The following is a 10,369-nucleotide window of genomic DNA, read 5'->3' as shown; positions in this document are numbered from 1 at the left end:
GAGAGAGAGAGAGAGAGAGAGAGAGAGAGAGAGAGAGAGAGAGAGAAATTACAATGAATTATTCAAGCCCCTGAGGTCTTATCCAGCTGTAGATCAATAATCTATGAAAGTCAATTTTGGTATAATTGGGATAAAGTTGGGATATTCCTAAATTTTTAAGGTTGACTTTATTTTTTTTAGGCAATTGGGGTTAAGTGACTTGCCCAGGGTCACACAGCTTGTAAATGTCAAGTATTTGGCCTGAGGCCAGATTTGAACTCAGGTCCTCCTGACTTCAGGGCTGGTGCTCTATCCACTGCACCACCTAGCTGCCCCTTAAGGCTGACTTAAATCCTACCATTCCATCAAAAATTCCTTGGTACAACTTTTAAGTAAAATTCAAGACTTTCTGATGTCAGGGTCATGTGACTTAATAAGGCTTCTGTAATCCTGACACTGGGACACCTGAGAGAAGAGGGAAGCTGTGTGGCTAAGGACAGCTTACTGCTGATCTTGTAACAGCGATTTACTTATTTCCCAAACCCTTGGGTAGTGTCTATGCCTAAGACGTTGGACAGCTCACAGCATGTCCTGACACACAGCTCTCACAGGGAAATACACAACACTGGAGCACAGAGAACAGAGAAAGCCTTCTAGAAACCAAAGAACTCCCGCCCACACCCCACCCATCCAACCATATAATTCCTTCATAAGGAGATCTTAATTGTAATAGTCTCTCTCTCTCTTTCTCTCTCTCTTTCTCTCTCTTTCTTCTTGTTCTTGTTCTTGTTCTTGTTCTTGTTCTTCTTCTTGTTCTTGTTCTTCTTCTTGTTCTTCTTCTTGTTCTTGTTCTTGTTCTTCTTCTTCTTCTTCTCCGTCCCAACTTCTCTGACAAACATTTCAGCAAGAGTTATAGAATGGGTCAATTAAACAGACACCAAATCCAGAGGTTCTCTTCAAGCCACTAGTATATATAATATTAGCCTTGCAGTCAGGAAGATTAGAGTTAAAATCCCACTTCAGACATTTATTGTGTGAATTTGGGCAAGTTGCTGAACTTTTTTTTTCAGTCTCAGTTTCCTCATCTGTAAAATAGGGATAATAAAAGAATATATATTGAAAAATAGGGGTAATAATGTCACCTACCTCCCAGCATGGTCGTGAGGATCAAATGAAATAATATAAAGCACTTTGCAAATCTCACAATGCTAGCTATTAGTATTAGCTATTATTCTATTCCTTTGGGCTTTTTGCTTGGGTACTAAGGCAACCTCATAGAGGGCAAGGGGCTAGTGTCAGCCACAGGATTATCTCAGATCAGCTGCTCAGCTGTTAAAATCAACTTCACCATATTCATTACGCTCCACCTGTGTGCCAGTCACTATGCTTCCTTACTGTGGCAATGTCTTGCTTGTTTGGATGGCACCTTCACCCCAGCTGGAACACTATTCTCCTTTTTCTCCTCCAGTTCAATTTCTTTACTTCCTTCAAGATCCCATCTCAAGAATATTCTCTTTCAAAAAGCTTTCTCTAACTAACCTCACCCCTACTAGTCTTTCCCAGGACAAAGGAATAAAATTAAAATCATATTTTCATACACTTTCCTATATGTTGTCCTATACTTCTTATTATTCTAAATGTTACTCATTTCCCCCAGTTGCTTCTTAAAGTAGCAATCATATATCCTATTTCCGTCTCATCCTATGAGCACCTAGCCCAAGCCTAAGTAGCTCCCAAATCCTAAGTAATCTTAATAATTTCTCCTTAAGTGGATTTTCATTGTTGTTGAGTCATTTCAGTCATCTCTGACTTTTTGTGACTCCGTTTAGGATTTTCTTGGTGAAGATGCTGGAGTGGTTTGCCATTTCCTTCTCCAGCTCATCTTACAGATGAGGAAACTAAGGCAAACAGGGCTAAGTGGCTTGCCCAAGGTTACACAGCTAGTGAGTGTCTGAGGCTGGTTTTGAACTCATAAAGATGAGTCTTCCTAATTTCAAGCCCAGAGCTCTATCCACTGAGTCACCTAGCTGCCCCCTCAACTGAATATTGTCTAATAAATGAGTTTCTTATTAGAAGCCCTTTAGAAATAGAGTTGTAGTCTCCTTTCTTTTCTCCATAGTATTTAGTGCGATTGTTCATCTTCCCTCCTCTCTGGGTTTTCATGACTGTTCTCTCTACATACTCTTTTTGCTCTGGGTTTTTGTGACTGCTCTCTTGGTTCTCCTCCTGCTTGGCTGACCATTCCTCAGTCTCCTTTGCTAGATCTTCATCCCTGTTTTACTCACTAACCGTGGGCATGCCCTAAGGCTTTGTCCTAAACCCTCTTCTCTTTTTTTCTATATAGTCCCTCAATTAGAAATCTCATTAATAATTTTTGTTGATTTTGTTGAGTTGTTTCAGTCATGTCTGACTCTCTGTGACTCCATTCGGGGTTTTCTTGGCAAAGATACTGGAGTGGGTCGCCATTTCCTTCTCCAGCTTATTTTACAGATAAGGAATGGAGTCAAACAGGGTTAAGTGACTTGCCTGGGGTACCACAGCTGCTAAGTGCCTGAGGCCAGATTTTAACTTAGGTCTTCCCGACTCCAGGACTGGAGCTCTATCCATCAACCATATGGGGGTTAAATTATAATCTTTATGCAAATGATTCTCAGCCCTATCCAGCCCTAGTCTCTCTCCTGAGTTCTAGTTCTGTATCACCAACTGCCTATTGGACATTTCAAATATAATATCTTGTACATATCTCAAAGCTTAACAGGTCTAAAACAGAACTCATTATTCTCTCCCCTCCCCCAAAAAACTATCCCTCTTCCCAATTTCCCTATACTATTTGGGGCACCAATATATTTCTAGACACATGGCCTCAGGGTCATCCTTATCACCCCACTCTTGCTTATCCAATCAGTTATTAAATCTTGTAATTTCTTTTTCCAAAAGTGTCTATCAGATAAATCTCCTTCTTTCTACTTACACAGCTACCATCCTAGTTCATCTCCTTATCATCTCTCACTTGAACTATTGAAAATAACTTGCTGATCTCCTTACTTTAAATCTCTCCACATTCCAGGCCATACTCCTTTCAGCTGCTAAAGTGATTTTTCTAAAGCTATGTCTGACCATATCTCTCCCCTCTTCACTCAATAAACTCTAATTGTTCCCTATTACCTCCATGATAAAAAAAAAAATAAAGTCCTCTGTTTGGCTCTTCATAACCTGGCCCCTTCCTAACTTCCTAGTCTTAACACTTTACTCCCCTCCTCTATTCACTTGGTTAAACAGTAATGCTGGCCCACTTGCTTTTCCTCAGACAAGATACTATATCTACTATCTCCATGCCTTAATACTAGCTATTTCCCATCCCTGGAATTCTCTCCCTCTAAGCTTTCCTCTTTACCTCTCCTTTTTTTTAAGCATCCCTGGATTCTTTTGAGACTAACTTCCTACAGGAAGCCAAAGCTACTAGTGCCTTCCCCTCTGAGATTACCTTCTACCAATTTTTATATGTAATGTATATACCTAGTTGTTCACATGTTATTTTTCCCATTAGAATGTGAGTTCCTGTGCTCTCTTTGGAAGCACATATGCTAAAACTGAAACAAAACAAGGGCCCCTGGGCAAGGTTAACATATACATTTATGATGAATTCCACATTTTTAATTTGGAAGAAAAGCAATTCACATATACAACTTTCATAGCTTTGGGTAGAAGAGGTATTCATAAGCAAATAAGGAATAGAGACAATTACAAAAGATAAATCATATAATTTTGATCTTACAAAATTGAAAAGCTTTTGCAAAAACAAAATTAATGTATCTATGATAATAAGGGAAGTAGTTACCTGGGAAAGCTCTTGATATCAAATATCTAGTATAAGGGTTGATATCTAAGATACATAAGGCTTTACCTCATATCCAATAAATTGCAAAGATGACAAAAGATAGGAATAGTTGATATTGAAGGTATTATGGAAAGACAAGTATATATTAATGCATTATTGGTTGTGTTGTGATTTGGTCCAACTATCCTGAAAAGCAATTTGTAATCATTCAAATAAGGTGACTAAAATGTTTGTGCATTTTGACCCAGAGATTCCATTGGTAGGAACTCATCATAAGGATATCATTAACAAAAAGAAAGGCTCCATTTACAACCACAATATCTTTGGAGCAGCACTTTTAGCAGTAGGAAATAACTAGAAACAAAGTAGATGCCTGTGAACTGAGAAATGGTTAAACTATAGTACATAAAAGTAATAGATTATTACTATGCTATAAGAAACAATGAGCATGATGGATATAGAGAAGTATGGAAAGACTTGTCCAAACTCATGCAAAGTGAAGGAAGCTGAGCCAGGAAAACAATGTGCAAAATGACTACAGCAATGCAAGGAGAAAGAACAACAATCATAAAACAACTGAAAGTGAATGTGGTGAAATTATAAAGAACAAGGTTGGCCCAGAAGAAGAAATATGAGAAACTGCCTCTCTCTGTTCTTTTGCAGAAGCCAGGGTCCACAGATGCAGAACTTTCCATATAACATCAGATTTTTTTTCTATTTGCTTACTGGTTTTACTGATTCTTTTCCTTCCTTTAAATTTTTTCTTGTTTTTATATAGGATGATTCTCTGGGCATAGAGGGGAAATATAGGTGATGCAGAAACAGAAGATATTAATAAAAATCTTTTTTTTTTTTTAAAGACTATGAGGTCCTCGAGAGCAGGGACCATTTTTGCTTTTAGCCTAGCACCTAGTAAGGAGTTAATGTGTGTGGACTGATTGACTGATGTGTTAATGCATGGATGGGTAAGTTCCCAAATCAACCTACAAAAGCATCTATTAACCAGTGCCTTAGGTGACATACATTTGCAATGGAAAATACACTAATAGAAAAATAGATATTGCTATAATTGTACAGTATTTCAGCTATAAGACTTGGGGAACAGAGAGTCATAGATTTAGAAATTGAAGGGGCCTTTGAGGTCATCTAGTCTAACCCCTATTTTGAAGAAAAATTCTTTGAGGCCCTGAAAGGTTAAGTATTACATAGGAGTTAATTAGCAGATCTGAGATTTAAACCAGTCATCTGACTCAAAAATCCAATATTCTTTCCATTTTGTAACACTACAATTTTCATTTTCTCTCCTCTCCTCACTCCCCTTTACTAGAGTGAAAAGAGCAATGAACTTGGATTCATTGGACCTGAGTTCAAATCCCAGCTCAAAAGAGCTACCTATGTGATCTTGAGCAAATTACTCAGGTCCACCATCTGTAAAATAAACACTAGATATGATCTTTAAGGTCCCTTTTTGCTCTAAATCTATGATCTTCCCAGATGTAAGGTTCCAGGACATAGTATAGAGATTCTCACTAGCTCCCCACCTTCCTGTGCTCCATGATGGCAGGAAGGCAATCCCACCCTCACTTAGTGTGGTGACTGCATGTTGGTATATTTGAAAAAAAAATTAATTCATAAATCAGGTGGTCCTATTTCAGGGGCTACCTGTAGTAACCAGACTTAAATTTGAAGTGGGATTTGCAATGCTTGATCAATGGAGTTACTCAGGCTTTGAATCTACTGCTCTCAGAGTTTTTCCCTTTAGAGATTCTCATGCAAGTATTTCAGAGACAACTATATAAATATTTTTAATAGGTCTTGGCCTGTTTCCTCATAAGACATTTGTTTATTCAAATATTGACTTAAAAACCTGAATTTGGGACACTATACACACCGCAATGGGCAGTCTTGGTTGCAGGAGGTAATCATATTTATTGCCAGACATATTTTTTAAAAAAGATCCTTACTGCTGAATTCACTTATGGAAAAAAAAATCTTAGATGGAGAAATAGCATAATGTTTCCCCAAACTTCAAGTTAAAATGGAAATGTTGATTTTTTTAATCAAAAAGACATCAAATTTCCACATACCCTTAGGGTTTACACTTTAAAATTTTGGTACTTAGAGTACGAGCAGCCTATGTGTAGATCTATTTTCTACCACAAATCTTCTCTTAGGCAGGTTGGATAAGTTTCTCAGAGGGATATTTGGCCAAAAAAAAAAAAAAACTTCTGGAATGCACAATGGCTGGCATATGTGGTTAAGTTTTAGCCAACCACACACTTCAGCTTGGATTTTAAATGTGGGCACAGGGTGGGATTCCCCCCCCCTTTTTTTTTACCATTAAAGGCAACTCTGCTGACTGAAAAAAGAAAGTAGTCTTATAACAAAGAGCAGAACTTGAAAGAGACTGACTATGGATGGTAACAATTGTGAATATGGGAGAACAGAATGTTTACAGGTAGCTTATGTATATGGTGGGTTCTGTGAACCCATCTCAATGAGTCTTAACATCCTAGGACACTATCAGGGAGGAAAAAAAAATCCATATTTGCCTTAATGGAAAGATTCAACTGGATTAATAGGTTTGTAGGTTAGATCAGAGAGATGACCTGAAATAGTGAATAATAGTTTACCATTAAGTTGGCAAAACCAGTTTCAAGACCCACTTCTGAAACATGCTTGTGTGATCCTGGGCAAATCATTCAACCCTCAAAATGCCCTTAGGCAACTCTCTAAGACTAAAAACTATAGTTGAATGAGGGAAAAGAAGTTTCCACACTGGGAGTTCACTTAAATTAATGAAATCACAGGCTAGAGCTAGGAAATGGACTAAAGATTTATTTCAGTGGTATAAGGAAACTCTACCAATGCAAGTTGATACCTTCTTTGCAGCTTCTAGTCTTAGTTGCCTAGGGTGCCGAGAAACTAAGAAACTTGCTCATGTTTATAGATAGCTTTAGTTATGAAGTCATAGGACCCCCAAAAGAAAATAGACCAAAGAGGGCCAGTCCTATACAAAATTGCAATGCTATTTTAAGTTTTTATAAGGGAGAAAGTGAGATAAAATAACCAACATTTAATGGTGAATAAATTTCATATTACCCATTCCTTAAATAATTGTATTTTAAAAGGAACAGGAGAATTTATCTCCAAAAGTAGAATTTTAGAAAATTATATCTTTTTCCCCATTATAATTGGTTTCCTTCATAATCCTGTGCATTTTATTGTAATTCTCTAGGTAAGGTACATGTATTCCTCTTGAAGGTTTTGTATATATCTACATAGGTTGTCTAAATATGGCTTATGGGGAGGCATTAATAGATATTTCTGAAATCTTGTCCACCTCCTTCCCTTCCAAGAGGGATTCTACCTTCTGCCTGGAAGAGTGCAGAAGAAAGGGCCACAAGGCTGACCACTCTTCTTTCCTGAGCACATGGGCACCAAATTAGAATTATATCTGCCCTTCTCCCCACCCCAAGATATTGCTAGTCTAGAGGAGTTATTCTCTTAGATTCAAGCCGCTTCATTGTTTGCTATCCGTTAAAGAGGAAGGGGTACCCAAATCTCATGTTTGAAAGCTTGACCCCTTCTCACCAAATGTTAGCTACACAGAAGACCATCATAAATAATGAATGGTGAGCAAATCCATTTATACAGATAGAGAACAGAAGTCAGAGAAATTAAACAGATTAGAATATACCAGATAATAGATAGAATGCATGATCTCCTCCAGTGGGAGTGAGATATCTAGGCTTAACCAAGACAGAGAGGTCTCAGTCTCACCAGAAAGGAAATTCCTTAGTCTCTAGGGAGGAAAGCTGGAAATCAGAGACATGTTAGGAAGCTGACTTTTCCCTACATGTCTGCCTTCTAAAGTCTGTTGTCTTTCTCTCTGGGTCCTTTCCTGAAGCATCTAGAACTACATGTGTCCTCCCAAGCTTTCACACCAATTATGCCCCTCGCACTGGCACATGCCATTGAGTTATCATTCCACCAATGAAGGGAGTTTCATGCAAATATTTCAGACTTGAGACCTGGGTTACACAAGAATTCTGCATTTAGACATATGAATTACCCATGGCCATAGTGCTTAACATTGTTTATTCCAAATATAATACTTTGAAATATTGTAATCTTCACTACTATTGGTTAGTAATTCAACTTGACTCAACATTTATTTGACACGTATTATGTATAAGAATTTTGGCAAGGTACTAGAGATAGAAAATTGAAAAAAAAACCCAATAGTCCCTGCACTCTGATAGTTTACCATCTAAATAAGGGGACATGACATAGACACAAATAAACATGGCACAGAGTAGACTGCAAAAGAAAGGTTTAACTCTAGACAAAATGCGGTAGGAAAATCTGAGTGATTTTTCAGGAAAAATTGAATCAACTTTCCTGTTGGGTTTGGGGAGGATAACCAGGGTAGGCTTCATGAACAAGGTGGCAGCTGAGCTAATCCTTAAAGGAATGGGACTTCAACACATAGAGATGAAGAGGAAGTGTGTGGTCCAAGAATTTGGGATGACCTTCATCAATTCATGAAGACAGGAAGGGGGCAGGAAGAGATCAGAGAATTATGAGTAATCCAGTTTGGCTGAATATAGTTTGCATGGCAGGGAATAATGTAAAATATGGGTGGAACCAAATGGTAGCAGGCCTTAAATATATGGCTAAGCAATTCATAGCATGCTAAGAGTTGTGAAAATATGCGTGAGATATTGGTCTTCTCTTTCTCAAGCTGACATCCTAAAGAAGTCAAACAAGACGAACACAGCAAGCGTTCTCTTTTAGTTTGGAGTTTCCTGGAGTGGGTGTGGGAGTTGGAGGCTGTGATGGCATTGCCAATAGCCTAGCAAAGTTTCCTGCTCATAAGAGAGGCTCAGTATGCTTTGATTGATTTTGCTTGAGTCAGATGGGAAATGATGTCCTGCTTCTACTTAGTCAAGGAAGACTGCAGAGAAGACAGGATTTGATGTTTTTTTTTCTTTTAAATATTTTATTGATGCTCATTTATTTCTTTATATCACTGACTTTCACCAGAGACTTACTCTCTACCTCCCATTACTCACAAAACCCTCCCTGATAACAAATAAGTACACTCAAAAACAGAACAAAAGATTAGAGATTTCAGAAAGGAAAAAAAAAAGTGATGGGAGAGGAATATCAGGATTTCTTTTAAAATACAATCATTGAACAAATAATTTATATGGCCTGAAAATTTTTGTTGCAGTTCAAAGTCCTAGGTTGAATTCAAAATACCAATTCATTTCAGATCACAGAATCTCCATTTCTTCAAAGGAATACTATATTAATCCAAATGGTAATTATAATTATAATTGCATTTAATCATTTCTATATTCAATAGAGAAACTGGCTGCCTGAGGAAAGCTTTTACTCAGGCTCCACTTTTATTGCTCTCCTAGGGCAGTGCAGTTTTGTGGAAAGACTGTTAGACTTGGAATCAGGAAGGAGGGGAGGCAGCTTGGCCCAACAGAGAGTCCTGGCCTTGGAGTCAGGGACTGGGGTTTAAATCCTAGCTCTGTCATTTATGATTCACCTATGGAACTGTGGTCAAGTGACAACTGCTCTGGGCCTCAATCCCTCACATGCAAAACAAAAGGGTTCCATTAGATTGCCTCTGAGAGTCCTTGAGACTAAATTCATGAGCTTTTTTTTTTTTTTAACTACCTGTGTGACCTTGTCAAATTGCTTAATTCTTCTGGCAACTGAGTCTCATGTGTAAAATAAGGAATTTTGACTAGATAGACTTGGGGTCCCTTTCAGTTCTGACTCTGAAGACCAATTTTCAAATCTAGCCTCCAATACTTATTAGCTGGAAGGCAATGGGCCAGTCTCTTCTCTCTGGACCTGAGTTTTTCCTCACATATGAAATTAGGTAGACGATCTCTATGGACCCTTCCAGCTCCAAATCTTATTAAAACCTAGGAAATGAATTTTTTTTCCTAAACAGAAATCTTGAACTTGTAAAAAGTTCAATTAGATAACAAGTGTAAGGATTTCATGAAACATTGAGGCATATAGAGCAGTGCTGGTCCTCACAGTTGTCCTATGAGTTAATTATTATAAATATTATTACCCCTACTTTACAAGTGAGAAAACTGAGTCTCAGAGAGGTTAAATATCTTGCTCAAGGTCATAAAGCTAGAAAGCAAAAAGCCAGGATTAGAATTTGGACTTTTGTCCAATGTTGTTCTCACTATATAATACTGCATATTATGTTTCTTTGATATTTAAAAGAGCAAGTTTTCAGTATTCTGAATGAATTTGTTAAAAGCCTTTATTAAGCACATACTATATGCCAGGCACTGTGTCTATAAATACCAAAGTGAGACAATGCCTGTCCTCAAGGCACCTAAGTTCTAATAAGGGGAGATGATATACATAGGCCGCTGGGTGGCCAGAGAAGGGAGTTTTGATTTGAGGAGTCACAATGATGGTGAGTGAAGTTATTCAGCAGTTGCTTGTCATGCCTTTTCCATATGCAGTGGTCATATTTATTTATTTATTTATTGTTTCCAGGGC

General features: G+C 37.9%; 1 protein-coding gene and 1 pseudogene across 1 annotated transcript in view; both read left to right on the top strand.

Annotated features, from left to right (window-relative positions):
• SHC4 (SHC adaptor protein 4) overlaps positions 1 to 10,369 on the top strand; it is a 70,093-nt gene that overhangs the window by 46,413 nt on the left and 13,311 nt on the right. The gene's annotated exons all lie outside the window — the stretch shown is intronic.
• Positions 3,540 to 3,634, top strand: LOC114042265 (annotated as a pseudogene).

This window comes from Vombatus ursinus, unplaced genomic scaffold (genome assembly GCF_900497805.2).
Source record: "Vombatus ursinus unplaced genomic scaffold, bare-nosed wombat genome assembly UNPS02014335.1, whole genome shotgun sequence".
Taxonomy (NCBI): Eukaryota; Metazoa; Chordata; class Mammalia; order Diprotodontia; family Vombatidae; genus Vombatus; species Vombatus ursinus.
The sequence above is the reverse complement of the archived record's forward strand: the minus strand, read 5'-3'. Positions and strand labels throughout refer to the sequence as shown.